General features: G+C 42.2%; 1 protein-coding gene across 5 annotated transcripts in view; it reads left to right on the forward strand.

Annotated features, from left to right (window-relative positions):
- LOC134343935 (protein unc-13 homolog B-like) overlaps positions 1-23104 on the forward strand; it is a 519229-nt gene that overhangs the window by 167390 nt on the left and 328735 nt on the right. The window lies entirely within an intron of this gene.

The following is a 23104-nucleotide window of genomic DNA, read 5'->3' on the forward strand; positions in this document are numbered from 1 at the left end:
CACCTTGGGTACTCTGACCAAGTTCAGATTCAAGTTTAATTGTCATTCAACCATACACATGTGTACAACTAAACAAAACAATGTTCCTCCGAGGCCAAAATACAAAACACAGTACATAGAGTTACACACAGCACATATTGTTATGATAGCACATAAATGACAAAAAATAATATTAGTACAAGTCCCTGAGTGATATGGCCTGTAGATTGATGGTGCATGGATGTTGTCCTGGAGCCCCGCTTCCGCAAGAACAAATATGTAAACAGTTCCTCATCTAGCTCTGGTTCAGCAGGTGAAAGCAAAACAGTTTGTCTCAGGCTGGGTCAACTGCAGGTAATCCAGTTTGTCTTCTGGGGGTGAACATTAGAGAACAGCACGGATAGGAGGGGCCAGCATATCTATTCTGCGAATTCCTGCACACAGACCACTGATGAAAGGAGTCGCACTGTTCAAAGGGAGATAAAGACCTGGTCAGAAGGAGCAGCCTCAGCTTTACAGGACTGTTTTGAAAACACAGAATGGAGCATGTAGGGGGAGACGGCTACCTATCATATTAGTACTGATGAATATGTGGGACCTCTGACTGGCTATATAGAGAAATGCACTGAGGACATCACTGTTATTAAGCACATCTCTGTGAGGGCAAATCAGAAACCACAGTTGACAGCAGTGGTCCTGGCACTGCTGAGAGATTGGCATGCTGCTTTCAGTTTGGGGAATAAAACAGCTCTTAGGTCAGCAATTGCTGCACTTTATGGCACCAATAGGATGGCAAAACGGGATTATTTATAGAGAATTTACAGTCATTTCTGTGACACCAGAGACACGGGGCATGTGTGGCAGGCATTCAGACCATAACAGACTGGACTTCTAGTCTGTGCCTGATGGGCTGAATGTTTTTAATGCATGGTTTGACGCACAAAATGATGTGCTGGGGAGGAAGGCCCCTTCTTCCTCTAAGGAGCAGGCATTCTGTCTGGACACAGCTGGTGTGAGGAAGACCCTAGCCAGTGTCAACTAAGTAAAGCTATGGGGCCTGATGACGTACCTGGTTGTGTGCTAGGAGACTGTGCAGCCCAGTTAACAGAGGTTCTAATGATATCTTCAACATCTCTTTGGAACAATCCATTGTTCTTGCATGCTTCAAGGCAGCCACCATCATTCCTGTGCTCAAGAAGGCAACAGTAACTTGCCTTAATGACTACTGTGTTGGCTGCAACATCTCCAGCTCCATCACACAAGCACCCAGGGCTGACTCATGACCATACTGCTAAATCTAGCTCAAACTGAATCATCAAGTTTGCTACTGACACAGCAGTGATTGGCCTCATCAATAATGACAATGACATTGCATACAGGAAGGAGTTAGAGTGGTTTGTAGAATGCTGCAGGCACAATAACTTGAGTTTCAATGTGGACAAGCCGAAAGAGATGATTGTGGATTTTAGGAAGGTGAAGGCTGACCACTCCTTACTGTGCATAAGGTGGAGAGAGTTAGAGAACCAAGTTTCTAGGAGTACACATAATGGACGATCTCACCTGGTCCCTCAACACCACCTCTTTAATCAAGAAAGGACAGCAGTATCTCCACTCCCTAAGTAAATTGAGATGAGCAAGCCCCCCCCCGACCCCCCCACCATTGAGAGTGTCCTGACTAGCTGCATCACTGTCTGACGTGGGATTTGCAAGTCATCTGACTCCAAGACCTTACAAAGGATTGCAAGGAATGAAGAACGGGGTCTCTATTCCACTCATCCAAGATATTTATCAGGAGTGCTGTGTACGCAGGGTCCTCAGCATTGTCGAAGATCCCTCCCATTTGTCCCCTGAACTGGGTACCACCACCCAGATCTCATCACATATGAAGTCCCAGTGGCATTTGTATACAGTGCCTATAAAAAGTATTCACCCCCCTTGGAAGTTTTCATGTTTTATTGTTTTACAACATTGAATCACAGCGGATTTATTTTGGATTTTTTTTGACACTGATCAACAGAAAAAGACTTTTGTGATAAAGTGAAAAAAGATCTCTAAATCAACTACAAATATATAACACAAAATAATTGATTGCACAAGTATTCACCCCCTTTAATGTGACACAGCAAATCATCACTGGTGCAGCCAGTTGGTTTTAAAGTCACATAATTAATTAAATGGAGATCAAATGGTGGTGGCTGCATCATGCTGTGGGGATGCTTCACTGCAGCAGGCCCTGAAAGGCTTGTGAATGTAGAGGGTAAAATGAATGCAGCAAAATACCGGGAAATCCTGGAGGAAAACCCGTTGCAGTCAGCAAGAAAACTGTGACTTGGGAGAAGATTTGTTCCAGCAAGACAATGACCCCAAGCATAAAGCCAAAGCTACACAGGACTGGCTTAAAAACAACAAAACTAATGTCCTGGAGTGGCTAAGTCAGAGTCCAGACCTCAATCTAATTGAGAATTTGAAAAGGGCTGTTTACTTACGATCCCCGTGCAATTTGACAGAGCTTGAGCAGTTTTTTAAAAAGAAAATAGGGAAAAATTGCAGAGTCCACACCTATCCACACAGACACAAGGCTGTAATTGCTGCCAAGAGTGCATCTACTAAATACTGACTTGAAGGGGGTGAGTAATTATGCAATCAATTATTTTGTGTTTAATAATTTTAATAAATTTAGACCAATTTGGAGAAATTTGTTCTTAGTTTGACAAGAAAGAATCTTTTCTGTTGATCAATGTCAAAAAAGTAAGGTGAAAATAGATAACAGACCACTGGAATATGATGCTGGAGAGGTAGTAATGGGGTACAAGGAAATAGCTGACAAACTGAATAAGTATTTTGCATCAGTTTTCACTGTGGAAGACACTAGCAGTATGCTGGAGGTTCGAGAGTGTTGGGGCAGAAGTGTGTGAAGTTATCATTACTAGGGAAAGGTTCTTGGGAAATTGGAGGGTCTGAAGGTAGATAAGTCACCTGGATCAGATGGTATATACCCCAGCGTTCTGAAAGAGGTGACTAAAGAGATTGTGGAGGCATTAGTAACGATCTTTCAAAAATCAATTGATTCTGGCATGGTTCTGGAGAACTGGAAATTACAAATGTCACTCCACTCTCCAGAAAGGGAGAGAGGTAGAAGAAAGGACATTATAGGCTAGTTAGTCTGACCTTAGTGTTTGGGAAGATGATGGAGTTCTTTGTTAAGAATGTGGTTTTGAGGTATTGGAGGCACATGATAAAATAGGCTGTAGTTTGCATGGTTGCCTGACAAATCTGTTGAAATTTTTTGAAGAAATAACAAGCAGGATAGACAAAGGATATTTGGTGGATGTTGTGTACTTGGATTTTCAGAATGCCTTTGACAAGGTGCAAAACATGAGGCTGCTTAATGGGGTATAACTCATGGTATTTCTGTAAAGATACTTGCATGCATAGAGCATTGGCTGATTGGCAGGAGGCAAAGAGTGGGAATAAAGAGAGCATTTACTTGTTGGCTGCAAGTGACTAGTAGTGTTCCACAGGATCCTGTGTTGGACCTGCTTCTTTTAAAGTTGTATGTCAATGATTTAGATGATGAAATTGATTGCTTTGTGGCCATATTTGCAGATGATACGAAGAAAGGTGGAGGGGCAGGTAGTTTTGAGGAAGTAAAGAAGCTACAGAAGGTCTCATATAGATTAGGAGATTGGGAAGCAAAGTGGCAGATGGAATACAGTGTTGGAAAGTGTATGGCCTTGCACTTTGGTAGAAGAAATGAAAGTGTAGACTATTTTCTAAGTGGAGAGAAAATTTAAAACTCTAAGGTGCAAAGGGACTTTGGAGTCCTTGTGCAGGATTCCCTAAAAGTTAATTTGCAAGTTGAGTCGGTGGTGAGAAAGGCAAATTTGATGTTAGCGTTCATTTTGAGAGGACTAAACTTTTAAAAGCAAGGAGGTTACGTTGAAGCTTTATCAAGCAGTGGTGAGGCCTCACTTGGAGTACTGTGAGCAGGTTTGGGACCCTCATCTAGGAAAGGATGTGCTGACTTTGGAGAGGATTCAACTGAGGTTCATGAAAATGATTCCAAGATTGAAAGGCTTGTCATAGGGAGAGCATTTGATGGCTCTGGGCCTTCATTCACTATAATTCAGGAGAATAAGGGGTGACCTCATTGAAACCTATTGAATGTTGAAAGGCCTCGAAAGAGTAGATGTGGAGAGAATGGTTCCTATGGCGAGTAAGTCTAGGACCAGAGGACACAGCCCCAGAATAGGGGGTCATCCTTTTAGAACCAAGATGAGGAGGAATTTCTTTAGCCAGAGAGTGGTGAATCTGTGGAATTTGTTGCCACATGCGGTTCTGGAGACCAGGTCATTGGGTATATTTAAGGCAGAGGTTGATAGAGTCTTGATTGGTCAAGGCATGAGGGGATATGGGGAGAAGGCAGGAGATTGGGGCTGAGAGGGCAAATGGATTAGCCCTGATGAAATTGTGGAGCAGACTCGATGGCTTAGATGGCCTAATTTTGTTCCTATATCTTATGGACTTACGGTCTTGTGTAGAAAGTGGCACTGAGGGAAAGTCAGTCATGATCTTTTTGGAATGATAATGCAGGTGCGAAGGACCAATTGACTCTATCTTGCTTGGATATCTTTTATTCTTAATGAAATATAGGTTGACAATATAACAACATTCTCATGCTGAGTTAAAGAGGGTCTTCAAAATGTGGAAAATTAATTACAAAGGAAGTAATAGAATGTGCTTTGTCTCTTGCAAATATGTTCCAAATGAGAAGGATCTTGGTAGAGAAGGTTTTGAGTGAGGGCTGATATGAATTTATATGTATTGGTATCAGATATGTATTAGTATGCAGGAGAAAATAGTCTGTCTTCATGAAGCATATTCAGGGGGAGAAGGTGAAGGTAAATCCTTGTATAAGTATTATAGTCGTAGAATAATACAGCACATAAACAGGCGCTTTGGCCCACCTAGTCCATGCTGAGCTGTTATTCTGCCTAATCCCATTGGCCTGCACCTGCACCATTGCCCTCCATACCCTCACATCCATTTACTTAGCCAAACTTCTCTTAAATGTTGAAATTGAACCTGTATCCACCATTTCCACTGCAGCTTACTCCACACTCTCACCACTCTCTGAGTGAAGAAGTTTCCCCTTAAATATTTCACCTTTCCTTAACCCCTGACTTTTAGTTTTTGTCTCACCAACCTCAGTGGAAAGTCTGCTTGCATATACCCATCGTAATTTTGTCTAACTCTCAAATCTCCCCTCATTCTCCGACTCTCCAGGGAATAAATTCCCAACTTATTCAACCTTTCCCTATAATAATCTCCACAATCTGTTAAATCCTCAGAGATACAAATAACTTTTAAATCACTGATGTGATAACAATGTCAAGTTTTTGATTTTTTTTTCAGTCACAACTCCCAAAGTTACGCATTATTGAACAAGTTAATTTGCATAAATTTTTGTATCTCTTGCACTGAAGTACTGTTTTAATATTTCCAATCTAATTTGGTCCAGAAAATATTTCAAAGCTTTGAAAATTGTTTCTGAAGATTAACTGTATTCAGTCTTAATCTGTCATCTGCTGTATGGCCCTGTTCTTAATTCTCTAAAAATCTTTAAATATTGCTGTTTTGCTATTATTGCTGATGGACGCGAGACTACAAACTCTGGAATTTGGAGAAATAAACAATCTGTTGGAGAAACCGCTGAGTTCCTCCAGCAGACTGTTGCTGTCTGAGATTCTTGTTAAAATTGAAAACACTGTTTACAATGAAAGACTATTTCCTATCTAGATTTCTTTGCAGGTTCAGGTTTGCAAAGGCAGTAATCGTGGGAATATGTATTCTGCTCAGAGAAGACTCTCAAATGTGGTTAAAGTAGGTAAATCGCGTGGTACAGACAGGATGCATTTGAGGCTACTGATGGAAGTAGGAAGAAAATTGTGGAGGCCCTGGTTAAACTATTTCAAACATTTATAGATCCGGAGTGATGCTAGAGGGTTGAAAAAATTGAAATGCTTCATCCTTTGTTCAAAAATTCGATAGGGATTAAACCTGGTGACTACAAGTTAGTAAGTTTACCCTTAGGAGTGGTGACATTATTAACAGACACTTGGAATAAGTGTACGTATAAGGATAGACAAAGACAAATTGTGTCTTAAAGAGATTTTGAAGTCATAACACCAAGAGTTCTTGAGAGAAACATGGTTGTGAAAGTATAATAAGTGTTTGATTGTACCACATAAAAAGCTTATCCTCAAGATTAAATTATGCAAAATAAAAGGGATCGTGGCAGAATGGGAAATAATTGGCTAAGAACTAGGAAACAGAAGTAGTGAAAGACTATGTTTAGGATGGGAGGGAAAAGTACAGTGTTATTCCCAGGAAAAACACCAAAGCTTTTCTTCATATGTGATTTTTGACAGATTGTATAGGGCAAAATTTCCGTTTCTGCAGATGATGCAATACTTAGGCGTGTGATGAGGATAATAATAGATTCCAAGGATGTAGAAGTAAGTAACTGGAATGTGCACGAATATTACTGTTTGCTACTTATCCACATGGCTATTGCATTCTTGGAGAACTCTTTAATAGGTTTGTCAAAGAAATGTTGTTTGTGTTGTGACTTTTATGGATTCCAATCTTTCAGCATTCAAAAACTCAAAAGATAATGTTTAACTTTAAGGTATTCCTATGGTGATATCTCTTGCTTTCAGTCTTGATCAATCGTATAAGCCTTACAGGTATTTGCTATATAAAGATAAGCATCTTATTTCATTTAAATGCTTGTGTTTTTTTTTTGCAGCGTTTTCATACATCTGGCAAGTATTTTTTCTGTCTCAATGTAATTCAGGTTGATCACAAGAGTAGTGAAATATTAAATATCAGCCATTTTCTCCCTTGCAAGTTAGTTGGCTAAATATAGTAGCTTCTCAATGGGAATGTTTTTTGTCAATTTACGAGAATTAGACATAAAAGAAGTGTCTGAACAGATTAGAGTGTTACAAACTATGCAAACTAGGGTCTTGCAATAGCTTTGGGCTATTTTTGTCATCCCAGTAAGACACCTCTCATTAGTTAAGCTACCCTCTTTCCAGAGATAACATGTGATGAGAAGCACTGAGGTGCAGTTGAGTTTAAAGAATGCTCAGCATTATCAGCTAATTCAGAGCTCATTGATGTAGAATGGAAGCAACTTATCCTGGATCCTGAGGAGCTTCCTCAGATGAACTGGAACATCTGTTGCTGGGCATGGGTGAGAGAGCACAAGTCCGGGTATTTTTAGCGTTTTTAAGGGGTACAGGGGTTTTTTATAGAATATGACGAATACACAGGAATAGGATACTAGGATGGTCAAAGATTGGAGGGTGAAGTGTAGGTTTGTGTGTGTGTGTGTGTGTGTGTGTGTGTGATTGGGTGAAGGGATTTAGAATGTATGTCCAGTGCACATTCTGGAGCAGAGGGTGGCGGTAATGCACCATTAAGCTGGATGCCAACCGCCGTAAAACAAGATACAGACAGACAGACAGAACTGGAACATCGTATTGATTTGAAGCAACACAAAGTAGCTTGGAGAGCTCAGAGCCTCAGGCAGTGTGTCTGGAGGGAAATGGAAAGTTGACATTTTGGGTAAGACCCTTCATTGGACCTCATTTTATTGATTCTATAGACTCTGGAACTTTCTGGCTTTAATCAGTCTGCAAAATGCTCAGTGCTATTATTATTCATTGTGGATTTCCTAAAATTGTGGACTGGTTTGTCACTGATGAATCATGTAGCTATTTCATCTACTACCTGGGGGAACCATGGCACAATGTTAAATTACTAGACTAGTAAGCTGGAGGGCTGTGTTTTAGAAGGGAAAAAAAATCAGTAAATTTAAAAACTCATTACAGCAGCAATGTAATTTAAATCTAGTAAATTAAATAACCTGTAATTGAGAAGCTGATATTAGTAATGGTGGCATAAAGTTTTATTTGGTTTTCTAAGGTCTGTCACTCCTTGCCCAGTCTGTCATTTATGTGATTCCAGACCGTTAGCAATGTTGTTAATTCTTAATTGACTTGTGAAATAGCCTGGCAAAACTTTTAGTTACACTGCATTAAAACAGATAACAAGTTAAAGCTGAATGGACTGGGTGCATAGATTAGATATTGAATTTGGATATGGCAAGTCACACCCAATCAAATCAATCTGGGACCTGGTGTCTGAAGCAGGAGAGCTATTTATTAAACAAGCTAAACAAACCTGTGGTATAGTCACAGTAGCACAATCATTCTTTACAACTGATGTCCCAGGGTCTGCCAGGATCCCTGGGAATAGACTCTGCCACTGTCATGGCAGACCTGTGAAAGAAGGTGGTACAGTTCATGTGTACACTGTGTTGAAAGTCTTTCTGTCTCTCTCACTACTGAGTCTCCAGTCTGCATTTCTTTGTATTCTTTTCCCACAAACCTAACTGCAAGTGCATTTACTCTTTGCCTCGATACACTATGTTGCGATGTTCCATATTTTCATTCTCTGGGTATAAGCACTTGGTCTGTATTTTTTTTGAATGTTCTAATGATTACCTCATAATTCTGAGCTTTAGATTTTTGATTCATCCATTAAGGAAATAACTTGCCTTCCCTTATGGCATCTCCTGCCCGCATATTGAGATAATGAAGATTTTTGAATGAAGTGAGAAAGCTGGGATATTTGTTTACTGGTTTTACACACTAGAACCTTAGAATAACAGTACTGTTATGGCAGCTGAATATAAGTAACTTTAATGAACTAATCTAGAATTTATATTAAATAGGTAACATTTCAAAGGTCTGAGATAGTGTCAGGGTTTCTTGATAAATCTGTGGGACATAATTATCATGAAACTAACAGATTGTCATAAGAAAAACCCATCTGTTTTATTAATAGGTTTTGGACAGAATTAAAAGCAAAGGTCAAATAGGTTGTATACTATTGTTCCATCTGTACTGGAGCTAAATTTACTCAGGGCTGAGATAATATATCTGTGGATGTGTGAGGATGTAGGGATGGTACTCGAAGCTCAAGCCATGATCTGATTGAATGGTGGCGCAGGCTCCACCATATGACCTATTTCTTGGCTTAATCCTGCTTCCATTTTGATCCGCTCTCTTATTTCTCCTTTAAATTAACTAACACTTGATTTAAGTATGTTAAGTAAAGTGCAGCACTAAAGCACTTTAGTGAATGAAAAACAAATGATAAAAAATACCTGGTGGGCAGTATCATTGGAGCATGATGCAAGCCTGGAAATGGGACCGATAAGTGCCCTTTTAATGTGCAAGCTCCATAGAAAAGTAATTTAGCATCTGTTTTAATACATAATTGCCAAAGTACTGTTCACCCTTGTGTAGTTTATAATTTTTGAGGTCATTTGCAAGTATATTCTTGTTATCAGTAGCATGACACTTGTTACTGCAGATAGAAAATAGAGTAATAGTATACAACCTATTAGACCTTTGCTTTCAACTCTCATTGAATCAAGGAGCTGATCGTGTAGCCTGCTCATGTGCGGATTAAAGGATTTCCACTGGGGCATTGTTTGTTGTTTTGGCTGTGGACTCTTTCATAATTGTTTGTATATTGCATTTTTATCTACAGACTTCATCATCTAAGGTCACAGTATTTTTCTGTATTATGCATGAGTGCAAGGTACTGCATTCACCAGCTCTTTGATGATCATAAAGTCATAAAAAATGATGCCTCAAAAGAAGCTCATTTGCTCCATTAGGTTAGTGCTGGTCAATAAAGGAGCTCTTCAGCCTAATCCCACCTTTTAGCATGCTGTCTGCAGCTCTGAAAGTCATGGTCCTTCAAGTACACATCCAAATACTTCGTAAGTTTGAATGTCTCTACCAAGTTTGATTGGTCAGGGCACAAAGGGATACAGGGAAAAGGCAAGACATTGAGGCTGAGAGGAAAATTGGATCAGCCATGATGAAATGGCGGAGCAGACTTGATGGGCCAAATGGCCTACTTCAGCTCTATATCTCATGATTGCAGTTCTCTGTTGTGGCATGGTAATATATCAATCCTCATTTATCATCATTGGGTAAAATCTGGAACTGCTCACCTGAGAATAATGCAAGAGACTGGCTTGTGACCACTTTCCCAAGGGCATTTAGGGATTGTAACTAAGCAGTAGAGCTCCTAAATTTTACTGATAAAACAGTAGGACTCATTCCTTGGTTGTGTTCTGACTCTTTATTCTTAATTGGCATTATATGACAGCAGTCTATAATATCAGTGTAAGACTGTATGTGCTTGCTTAACCCAGGCCAAGACTTCCACATTTTTCAAAACCCTATCTTTGGAACATTTTATGAAGGGAGAAATGCAAATGTAAACACAAAATCTTTAGTTTCTTTAGGTGATTAATTTCTTTCAGGTGATCAAGTTGATTATACAACTCTCTAAAATGTATTGCACATTATATTGTAACAGATTTGCAACTGTGTCAAATTTGTGTATAATCAGTTGTATCGATGTGACCTAGTTTTGATGTTATTGGATTGGTTCAGTTCTTGTGAAACATTTTTATTACCACTGCCTCCAGTTCATGATTTTAATTTCCTGTATTTTGAATTTTCAGACAATTAATCTGAGATAAGAGAGTCTGCATTATGTATTTTTCTCTCTGTTTATAATTCATAAACTGTACTATTACACCAGAGATGAATGTGGCCCAAATTAAATTTCTGACTTGAAGTTTGTGGGATTATGCTGTACTGGTGACCACCCTAATATAAGGAAATGGTTTACATGTATGAACATAATACATTGAACAATGCTTCACTTTTATGTTCATTTAGTAACCAAGGAAGTAAGCTACACTGCTATTCAACTGCAACTCCTTATCATCAACAAATTTAAAATATTAATAGTTGATGTACTGTATATACATAGAACTGTACAGCATAGGAACAGACCCTTCAGCCCACAATATTGTGATGAACCAAATAAATCAGTAATCAAATGGCCAGCTAAACTAATCCCTTAAGGCTACACAACACCCAAATCCTTCCTTTTCCCTCACATTCATGTACCTATCTCAATGGCTCTTCAAAGTCCCTAATGTTTCTGACTCTATCACCACGCCAGGCAGTGTATTCCAGGCACCCACTACTGTGAGTTTTTGGGGAAAAAACCCTGCTCCACACTTCTCCTTTGAAATTACTCCCTCTCACCTTAAGTGCATGCTCTCTGGTATTAGACTTTTCAACCCTGGGGAAAAAGGTGCTGTCTAGCATAGTCTCAGAAACCTCTATTAGTTCTCCCTTCAGCCTCCGCTGCTCCAGAGAAAACAACCCAAATTTGTCCAACCTCTTGTGAGAGCACACGCCCTCTAATTCAGGTAGCATCCTGGTAAACCTCCACTGCACCCTCTCCAAAGCTCTAATATCCCTCTGATAATGGGGCAACCAAAACTGTATGCAATAGTTCAGATACGAACTAGCTCGTATTTTATCAAGCTGCAACATAACTTCCTGATTGTTGAACTCATTGCCTCGACTAGTAAAAAGCAATCATGCTATATGCGGCCTTGATCACTCTATCAACCTATGTAGTCACCTGCAGGGAGCTATGGAACATCTAATGAAGGGAAAAATGCAAGTGTAAACATAAAATCTTTAGTTTCTTTAGGTGATTAATTTCTTTCAGGTGATCAAGTTGATTATACAACTCTCTAAAATGTATTGCACATTATATTATAACAGATTTGCAACTGTGTTAAATTTGTGTATAATCAGTTGTATTGATGTGACCTAGTTTTGATGTTATTGGATTGGTTCAGTTCTTGTGAAACATTTGCTCCCTCTGCTCATCAATTCTGTTAAGGGTCTTACAGTGTACTGACTCTTTACATTTGACCCACTAAGATGCAACACTTCACATTTGTCCGGGTTAAACTCCATTTCTCCGCTCATATCTGCAACTGTTCTATATCCCGGTGAATTCTTTGCCAGTTATCCACATCTTCTAACACCACCAATTTTCATATCATCTGCAAACTTACTAAACCAGTCATCTACACTTTCATCCAAATACTTTATACAAGTTGCAAACAGCAGAGATCCCAGTACAGAACCCTGCAGAGCACCACTAGTACCAGACCTCTGCCTAGAATAAGTTCCTTCGACCACTATCCTCTGTCTTCTATGGGCAAGCCAGTTCTGAATCCAAAAACCAATTCACCATGGATTTCATGCATCTTATCTTCTGGATGAGCCTCCCATGAGGGAACTTGTCAAACGCCTTACTAAAATTCATGTGGACAACATCCACAGCTCTGCCTTCGTCAATCACCCTCATCAGCTCAGCAAAAAACTCAGGCAAGCTAGTATGACATGACTTGTCCCAAACAAAGCTATGCTGGTTCTCCCTAATTAAGGCCATGGTTTTCCAAATGTTCGTAAATTCTATCCTTGAGAATTCTCTACAGTAACTTCCATACCACTGACGTGAGTCTCACCGTTCTGTAGTTTACATGATTATCCTTGGATTCCCTTCTTGAATAATGGAACAGCATTTGCTCCTCTCCAGTCCTCTGGGATCTCGTCTGTGACTAGAGATGGCATGAAGATATTGGTCAAGGCACCAGCAATCTCTTCCCTTGCCACTCTCAATAACCTTGGGTATATCCCGATATACCTTTGTGATTTAGCCACTTTAGTGCTCTTTAAGAGACCCCATACTACCTTACCTCCTCCTTGACTTTGAAATGCCAAAGGATATTAATACTTTCGGCACTGATTTCCTTTCCTTCACTTCCTTTTCCTTGGTAAATACTGATGTAAATTACTCATCAAGGACCTCACCCACTGTCCAGTTCGGGGGAGGGGGAGATGAGGGGGTGGTGGCGGGTGGCTTATTATGATTGTCGAAAGTTGCTTCTGTCATGATTGGTTAGTTTAGAAACTGCAGTTGGTTTTCCATTGGTTAGTTGCCTGAAATCCATTTTCAAATATCCCAGGTTTATAGAAAGCACATGTAGGAGGTGCTCTTTCTCTCTCTTTGTTTAAGGCAAGCAGTGCACATACCCATTGGGAAGGTATGCTCTGTATGTGCTTTTAGCTATTTTTGTTGAATGTATGTTCCGACAAGAACTGTCCTTTGTTATTCAAATAACAAGCCGTGGGTGACAAAGGACATAAGGACATCCTGAACGCTAAAAAGAGGGTGTTTAGAGATGGAATTAGGGAGGAGCTGAGGGCAATACAGGGAGACCTGAAAGCCAGGATCAGGGAGGCTAAAGACAGGTACAGGAGGAAGCTTGAGTGGAAACTCCAGCAGAACAACATGAGAGAGGTCTGGAGGGGCATGAGTACCATCACTGGGTTCCGGCAAACTAGCAACAGAGGAGCTGAAGTCAGTGTGGACAGGGCCAATGAACTTAACCTGTTCTTTAACAGATTTGACATTGTGGTCCCTGCCCATCCCCCACACGAGCCATCTGTTGACAGCCCCGACCCAACACATATTCCACTCTCCCCTCCTACCCCTCCTCACAGTCCCCCTCCCTGCTCTCTTGACTATACCCCTTCCCCACACGAAAACACCACAGTGGGCTTCACAGCTGAACAAGTGAGAAGACAGCTGAAATGTCTCAACCCAAGCAAGGCTGCAGGACCGGATGATGTCAGTACCAGGGTGCTCAAAGCCTGTGCCCCTCAGCTATGTGGAGTACTTCGCCATGTATTCAACCTGAGCCTGAGGCTCTGGAGGGTTCCTGTACTGTGGAAGACGTTCTGCCTCGTCCCTGTGCCGAAGATGCCGCGCCCCAGCGGCCTCAATGACTACCGACTGGTGGCATTGACCTCCCACATCATGAAGACCCTGGAGAGACTTGTTCTGGAGCTGCACTGGCCTATGGTCAGGCCACACGTAGATCCCCTCCAGTTTCCCTACCAGCCCCGACTAGGAGTTGAGGATGCCATCGTCTACCTGCTGAACCGTGTCTATGGCCACCTGAGCAAGCCAGCGAGCACTGTGAAGGTCATGTTTTTTGACTTCTCCAGTGAGTTCAACACCATCTGCCCTGCTCTGCTGGGGGAGAAGCTGACAGCGATGCAGGAGGATGCTTCCCTGGTGTCATGGATTCTTGATTACCTGACTGGCAGACCACAGTACGTGTGCTTGCAACACTGTGTGTCTGACAGAGTGATCAGCAGCACTGGGGCTCCACAGGGGACTGTCTTGTCTCCCTTTCTCTTCACCATTTACACCTCGGACTTCAACTACTGCACAGAGCCTTGTCATCTTCAGAAGTTTTCGGATGACTCTGCCATAGTTGGATACATCAGCAAGGGAGATGAGGCTGAGTACAGGGCTACGGTAGGAAACTTTGTCACATGGTGTGAGCAGAATTATCTGCAGCTTAATGTGAAAAAGACTAAGGAGCTGGTGGTAGACCTGAGGAGAGCTAAGGTACTGGTGACCCCTGTTTCCATCCAGGGGGTCAGTGTGGGCATGGTGGAGGATTACAAATACCTGGGGATACGAATCGACAATAAACTGGACTGGTCAAAGAACACTGAAGCTGTCTACAAGAAGGGTCAGAGCCATCACTGTTTCCTGAGGAGACTGAGGTCCTTTAACATCTGCTGGACGATGCTGAGGATGTCCTACGAGTCTGTGGTGGCCAGTGCTATCATGTTTGCTGTTGTGTGCTGGGGCAGCAGGCTGAGGGTAGCAGACACCAACAGAATCAACAAACTCATTCGTAAGGCCAGTGATGTTGTGGGGATGGAACTGGACTCTCTCACGGTAGTGTCTGAAAAGAGGATGCTGTCTAAGTTGCATGCCATCTTGGACAATGTCTCCCATCCACTACATAATGTACTGGTTGGGCACAGGAGTACATTCAGCCAGAGACTTATTCCACTGAGATGCAACATAGAGCGTCATAGGAAATCATTCCTGCCTGTGGCCATCAAACTTTGCAACTCCTCCCTTAGAGGGTCAGACACCCTGAGCCAATAGGCTGGTCCTGGACTTATTTCATAATTTACTGGCATAATTTACATATTACTATTTAACTATTTATGGATTTATTACTATTTATTATTTATAGTGCAACTGTAACGAAAACCAATTTCCCCCGGGATCAATAAAGTATGACTATCACTATGACTATGACTATGTTTGCTGAGTATTCAGCTTTGTAGTGTCTGTAACTCAGTGAACATGAATGTTTGGTAGCATTTTTACTGTTTGTAAATAAATAATAACCTGTGGTCCACTTCCCAGCCACTGTTGGGAGGCCTGTATGTAATTGCCATCAATGTCCTTTTACCTTGCAGTTTCTTAACTCAACTCACAAGGATTCAACATTTTCTGATCCTACGTCATATCTTTCTACTGATTTGATGCCATTCTTTACCAGTAGAGCCACACCACCTCCTCTGCTTACCTTCCTGTCCCTCTGATATCACATGTAACATTGGACATTCAGCTCTCAACTACAAACATCCTTCAGCATGATTCGGTGATGGCCACAACATCATACCTGGCAATAAGTAATAGTACAACAAGATCATCCACCTTATTTCTTATGTTGTTGTTGTTGTTCGTCCATCGTTGACGTCGATGAGGACCTCGACACCATCATGATGGTGTCGAGACTAGCGCGTGATTTGGATTTAAGTGAGGGAGAGTTGTGCAGCGTCAGCCTCACTCTCTCTTCCCAATTCCCATCTGGATCCAGTGGCAAGACAGAGTCTAGACGGCTGGGGATGGAACTAGGCACAGTGGATGACCAGGACGTCTTCTGTGTCTTGTCCTGCTCTACACGTTCCACGACGCTTGCAGAGACTGCCTTCTTGACCGTTGGACCTTCCATAGGTCTCGTCTGCTCAATCCGCCGGAGTCTGTCTGCACATGCTGGGATAGACAACTCCCTATCACACCGAGGGTTTGAGACCCGTCGGCTACCCTCACCTGGTTTAGCCGGCTTGTTGAAGCCGTTGCCCGGGGTGTGGCCGCTGACGCATGCAAACAACTACGGGGAGCCACAGGTGTGAGCTGAGTGCCAGATGGGGACCAAAGGTGGACTAACCGCCCTGAAAAGGACGCGACATGTTCCCCCCACCAGAGGTGCTACCCCTCCCTGACTCCCCATACCCCTTATACTACGCGCATTTAGATACAACACCTTGAATACCGTATTTGCTATCCTTTCTGATTCTGTAGTCCCCAATGTTTTGATACTCAGCCTGTTGGCTGCAACTAAGTCCCATCACCTGCCTGCCCTTCCTGACAGTCTGACTGCATGCTATCTTTACTTTTTTACTATCCATCTTATCCTGAGTCCCTTCATTCCGGTTCCCACCCACCTGCCAAATTAATTTAAACCCTCTCTTCAAAAGCTCTAACAAACCTGCCCACAAGAATATTGGTCCCCCTCAGGTTCAGGTGCAACCCATCACTTTTGAACAGGTTATACCTCCCCCAGAAGAGATTCCAATGATCCAAGAACCTGAAGCCCTGCCCCGTGCACCAGCTTCTCAGCCACATCATCCTGTTTCTACCCTCACTGGTGCATGGCACAGGCAACAATCCAGAAATTACTACCCAGGAGGTCCTGTTTCTCAACTTTCTACCTAGCTCTCTAAATTCTCTTTTCAGGACCTCTTTGCTTTTCTTTCCTATGTCATTGGTCCCAATATGTACCAAGACATTTGGCTGCTCCTCCTCCCTTTCCAAAATTTTGTGGACACAATCTGAGACATCCCTGACCCTGGCACCTGGGAGGCAACATACCATCTGCATGTCCCATTCACATCCACAGAATTCCTGTCTGTTCTCCTCACTACTGAGTCCCCTATCACTACCGCTCCCTTCTTCATTCTCTTTCCCTTCTGCACCACAGGCCCATGCTCAGTGCCTGGAACCCGGTTGCTGTGGTATTCTCTCGGGAGGTCACCCTCCACAAAAGTATCCAAAGCAGTATACTTGTTTTTGAGAGAATGGCCTCAAGGGTGTTCTGCTCTAACTGCCTATTTCCATTTCTCCCCACAGTCACCCAGCTACTTGCCTCCTGCAACTTCGGGGTGACTACTTTTCCGTAACTCTGATCAATTATCTCCTCATTGTCCTGTACAAGCCCAAGGTCATCCAATTGCTGCTGCAGATCCCTAACGTGATCTCCAAGGAGCTGCAGCCAGATGCACTTCATGGGAGACTCTGTAGTTCCTGCCTAATGCTCTCTTAATCTGCCCTGCTCCAATTTAATATTCTTCTGCAAGGTCCATACTTTGAGTTGCAGTCATGTTCCCTAACTGCTCACCACCTGAAAAACCTGTCACCTGGCTAGGCTCATTACCCAACACCAGATCCAGTATAGCTCCTCCTCTTGCAAAGATGACAGTTGATATCATGTTCCTAAATACTGGTCTATTTCTTTATATTAATTCACCCTAATTTAGTTTGATATACAGTGTGTAGTCAGAGGAGGATCAGTAAATATTGTTTACTTGTTTCAGAAGTCTTTTGACAGATTGCCACATATTAACAAGAGAAGAGCCTCGGGTATTGGAGGAAAGATACCAGCATGAATAGAAGATCGGCTGACTGGCAGGAGGCGACAGTTGGGATTAAAAGTGGCCTTATCTGAATGGCTGCCAATGATAGTGGTGTGCTACAAGGGTCAGTGTTGGGGCCTCTTCTTTTTATTGATTTGGATGATGAAATTGGTGGCTTTGTGGCCAAGTTTGCAGATGATAAGAAGATAAGTGGAGGAGCAAGTAGTATTGAGGAAGCAGTGAGTCTGCAGAAGGACTTAGATTGGGAAAATGGGCAAGGAAATGGCAAATGGAATTCAGTGTCTGGTCATGTGTTTTGACAGAAGGAATAAAGGCATAGACTGTTTTCTAAATGAGAAGAAATTTTAAAAATCAGAGGTGCATAGGGACTTGGGAGTCCTAGTGTAAGATTCTTTAACAGTTAACTTGCAAGTTGAGTCGGTGGTAAGGAAGGCAAATGCAATGTTAGCATTCTTTTCAAGAGGGCCAGAATATAAGAGCAAGGATGTAACACTCAGGCTTTACAAGGCATTAGTCAGACCACGCTTGGAGTATTTTGAGCAGTTTTAGCCCCCACTTAGCGAAGAAAACATGTGCTGACATTGGAGAAGGTCCAGAGGAGCTTCATGAGAATGATTCTGGGAATTAAAGTGTTAATGTGTGAGGAACATTTGATGGTTTTGGCCCTGTATTTGCTAGAGATTAGAAAAATGAGGGGGGATCTGATTGAAACCTATTGAATACACTGGACAACAAATTTTTTCAAAAGTGTTGATGCCTCAGACATTACCCCTGACATCTCCTCTCTACCTACATGCAAACACCTAAAAACTGTGCCCTCTAGTATTAGCCATTTCAGCCCTGGGAAAAAGCCTCTGACTATCCACATGATCAGTGCCTCTCATCATCTTATATATCTCTATCAGGTCACCTCTCATCCTCTGTTGCTCCAAGGAGAAAAGACCAAGTTCACTCAACCTATTCTCATAAGGCATGCTCTCCAAGCCAGGCAACATCCTTATAAATCTCCTCTGCACCCTTTCTATGGTTTCCACATCCTTCCTGTAGTGAGGTGACCAGAACTAAGTACAGTACTCCAAGTGGGGTCTGACCAGGATCCTATATAGCTGTAACATTACCTCTTAGTTCTTGAACTCAATCCCACAGTTGATGATGGTCAATGCACCGTATGCCTTCTTAACCACGCAGCAGCTTGGAGTGTACTGTGGACTTGGACCTCAAGATTCCTCTGATCCTCTACACTGCCAAGAGTCTTACCATTAATACTATATTCTGCCATCCTATTTGACCTACGAAAATGAACCCCTTCACACTTACCTGGGTTGATCTCCATCTGCCTCTTCTCAGTCCAGTTTTTCATCCTATCAATGTCCCGTTGTAACCCCTGACAGCCCTCCACACTATCCACAACACCTCCAACCCTTGTGTCATCAGAAAATTTACTAACCCATCCCTTCACTTCCTCATCCAGGTCATTTATAAAAATCACTAAGAGAAGGGGTCCCAGAATAGATCCCTGAGGCCCGCCACTGGTCATCGACCTCCATGCAGAATATGACCCATCTGCAACCACTCTTTGCCTTCTGTGGGCAAGCCAATTCTGGATCCACAAAGCAATGTCCCCTTGGATCCCATGCCTCCTTACTTTCTCAATAAACCTTGCATGGGGTACCTTATCAAATGCCTTGTTGAAATCCATGTACACTACATCTACTGCTCTACCTTCATCAATGTGTTTAGTCACATCCTCAAAAAATTCAATCAGGCTCGTAATGCACTAATCACATTATGCCTCTCCAAATGTTCATAAATCTTGCCTCTCAGGATCTTTTCCATCAACTTGACAACCACCGAAGTAAGACTCACTGGTCTAAAATTTACTGGGCTATCTCTACTCCCTTTCTTGAATAAGGGAACAACATCTGTAACCCTCCAATCCTCCAGAAGCTCTCCCATCCCCATTGATGATGCAAAGATCATTTGCAAAGTCTCAGCAATCTCCTCCCTCGCCTCCCACAGTAGCCTGGGGTATATCTCATCCGGTCCCGGAAACTTATCCAACTTGTTGCTTTCCAAAAGTTCCAACACATCTCTTTCTTTCTTTCTTTTTTTTTTTGGTGTGTGTGTGTGTGTGTGCGTGTATGTCTATACATGTGCGTCTGCATGCGTGCATGCATCTGTGCGTGTGTGATGTTGGCGGGACGATTTCTTTTTCATGCCTTTACAAGGCGCGGAGTGTGAGAGAGAGAACGTGTGGCACGCCACTCCCCACACAGACTTTTCGCAGTATTCTTCCCTTTATTTTACGAGGTCGAGTTGCGATCTCGACACTCAACCCGGCACAGATGGAAAGCATACTTGGGAGCGGACTCGACTGGGTTTGAACTTGGTAACCTCCGTTCCAGAGTACGGCGCTGATGTCATTGTGCCACCAGCTGCCCCACGTCCTCTTTCTTAATCTGTATATGCTCAAGCTTTTCAATCCACTGTAAATCATCCCTACAATTGCCAAGATCCTTTTCCGTAGTGAATACTGAAGCAAGGTATTATGTCCTCCGGTTCCATACACACTTTTCCACTGTCACAGTTGATTGGTGCTATTCTCTCCCATCTTATCCTCTTGCTCGTCACATACTTGTAGAATGCCTTGGGGTTTTCTTTAATCTTGCTAGCCAAGGCCTTCTCGTGGTCCCTCCTGGCTCTCCTAATTTCATTCTTAAGCTCTTTCCTGCTAGCCTTATAATCTTCTTGATCTCTATCATTATGTAGTTTTTTGAACCTTTCGTAAGCTTTTCTTTTCTTGACTACATTTTCAATAGCCTTTCCCTTTCTCATTGGAACATACCTATGCAGAATGCCGCGCAAATATCCCCCGGACATTTGCCACATTTTTGCTGTATATTTCCCTGAGAACATCTGTTTCCAATTTATGCTTCCAAGTTCCTGCCTGATAGCTACATAGTTCCCCTTACTCCAATTAAATACTTTCCTAACTTGTCTGTTCCTATTCCTCTCCAATGCTATGGTAAAGGAGATAGAATTGTGATCACTATCTCCAAAATGCTCACCCACTGAGAGACTGGACATCTGACCAAGTTCATTTCCCAATACCAGATCAAGTACAGCCTCTCCTCTTGTAGGCTTATCTACATATTGTGTCAGGAAACCTTCCTGAACAAACCTATCAAACTCCACCCCATCTAAACCCCTTGCTCTAGAGAGATGCCAATCAATATATGGGAAATTAAAATCTCCCACCACGACAACCCTGTTATTGTTACACCTTTCCAGAATCTGTCTCCCTATCTACTTCTCGATGTCCCTGTTACTATTGGGTGGTCAATAAAAGAAAACATGCAGTAGAGTTATTGACTCCTTCCTGTTTCTAACATCCACCTTCAGAAACTCTGTAGACAATCCCTCCATGGCTTTCTCCTTTTCTGTACCTGTGACACTATCTCTGATCAGGAGTGCCGCACCTCCACCTCTTTTGCCTCCCTCCATGTCCTTTCTAAGACATCTAAAGCCTGGCACTCTAAGTAGCCATTCCTGCCCCTGAGCCATCCAAGCCTCTGTAATGGCTACAACATCATAGCTCCAAGTACTGATCCATGCTCTCAATTCATCTGCTTTGTTCATGGTGCTTTTTGCGGTAAAATAGACACATCTCAAGCCATCAATCTGAGTGTATCCCTTCTGTATCACCTACCTATCTTCCCTCTTGCACTGTCTCCAAGCTTTCTCTATTTGTGAGCCAACTGCCCCTTCCTCCGTCTCTTCAGTTCGGTTCCCACCTCGAAGTGGTCATTTCTGATATTGTTGGAGATGGCAAATTTACTGAAGTTTGAGAATTCAGTATTAATCCTGGAAGTCTGCTTTGTACCCAGATGGAAGATGAACTGCTTTTCCTCAAGCCTGTTATAACATTGCAGGAAGCTGCTAACAAGTGCATCAGAGTGAGCTCATCTTTCACAATTCTGATGAAGAGACTTAGAATTTGAAATATCAACTCTGCTTTTCGTTGTACAGCTGGGCCTGTTGAGTGCTTTCAGCATATGCTGTGTTATTTCACTAAAATTTGTAGTACAAGGTCACTGAGCTAATGTGACAGCTCTATTCCTTTCCTTGTTGCTATCACTGACCTGTGTGTTTGTGACATACTCTGTTTTTATTTCTTCAACGAGCCAGGTCGACTTGGGGGGAGAGAAACGCAAAATAGCTTATGCAATGGTCTGCCTTATAACTAGAACACTTAAATATAAATAAGAAGAAATCTGACATATTTGTATACATTAAAAGGAAACAAAAGAGATTGCAGATGGACAGTGCAAAGGAAATATTTGTCATTGTATTGGGTTAGGGTTACTTGGGGGATGAATTGTAAAATCTGGAACAACCTGCTAGATCAACTCAGAGGGTCAAGCAGTATCGGTGGTTGGGGGAAAGGAATTCTTGATGTTTTGGGTTGAAACCCTGTATCAGGATTAGGTTAAAAGGAGAAACTGGCAAGTGTGCTCTGTATAAAGTTCTGGATGATGTAGATCATACTTGTTGAGTATAAGTACAGTCAAGCTAGGGACTCATTGAATGTTGGAACAGACTTGAGGTGCTAAATGACCTAATCCTGTTCCGGCAATCCTACTCAGTTCAGTTTGCTTTAATAAGGTTTATTGTTGTTAATATCTTTAATATGAAGAAAGGCTATTTACTCTTTACAATTGCTTGTACGTGCATTATTGGCTGGCAGTTTAGTGTGGATTTTGTTTTTATTCCAATGTGTGACAATTAAAGCGCATGCATGGATACTAATTTTTTTCTTTCATCAATTAATTGCTATTTTATATCAGTTTCATTATATTTGTGTTAAGCTAGTAAATAGCTTTCGATATCTCACCACATTGTGCTATGTCATGTACAGTAAGCCACTGAAATGGATGTAAGATCAGCTCCTGGAGAGTGATCCTCTGGAAATAATCTGTCCTGGATGGTTTACCTTACTGTGTCTTTAAATTCTGTGCAGATCAGGTGGCAGGGGTATTTGCAGACATCTCTAACCTTTTGCAACTGGATCCCTGACTTACTGACGAACAGACTGCAATCAGTACACAGGTGCCTCACAGGATGTGTCCTCAGTCTGCTGCTCTACTGTCTGTATACTCACAACTGCATGGCAAGATTCTCCTCTAAACCCATCAACAAGCTTGCAGTTGATACCACTGTAGTGGGAGGTACCACAAATTACAGACATATAGGAAAGAGATAGAGAGTTCAGTAACATGGTGTCATGACAACAACCTGTCCCTGTATGTCAGCAAAATAAAAGAGCTGATCATTGGTTTCAGGTGGGGGTGTCCAGTGGAAAAGTGCCTGTTTATGACAATGATGTTGAGGTCAAGAGGGTTGAGAGCTTTAACTTCTCAGGAGTGGACATCACCAATAGCCAGTCCTGGCGGCCTGACCATGTCAATACCATGGCCAAGAAGGTTCACCAGCGCCTCCTCTTCCTCAGGAGACAAGAGAAATTTGGCAAGTCTTCTTTGACCCTCACCAAT

Source organism: Mobula hypostoma, chromosome 3, assembly GCF_963921235.1.
Source record: "Mobula hypostoma chromosome 3, sMobHyp1.1, whole genome shotgun sequence".
In the NCBI taxonomy this organism is placed as follows: Eukaryota; Metazoa; Chordata; class Chondrichthyes; order Myliobatiformes; family Myliobatidae; genus Mobula; species Mobula hypostoma.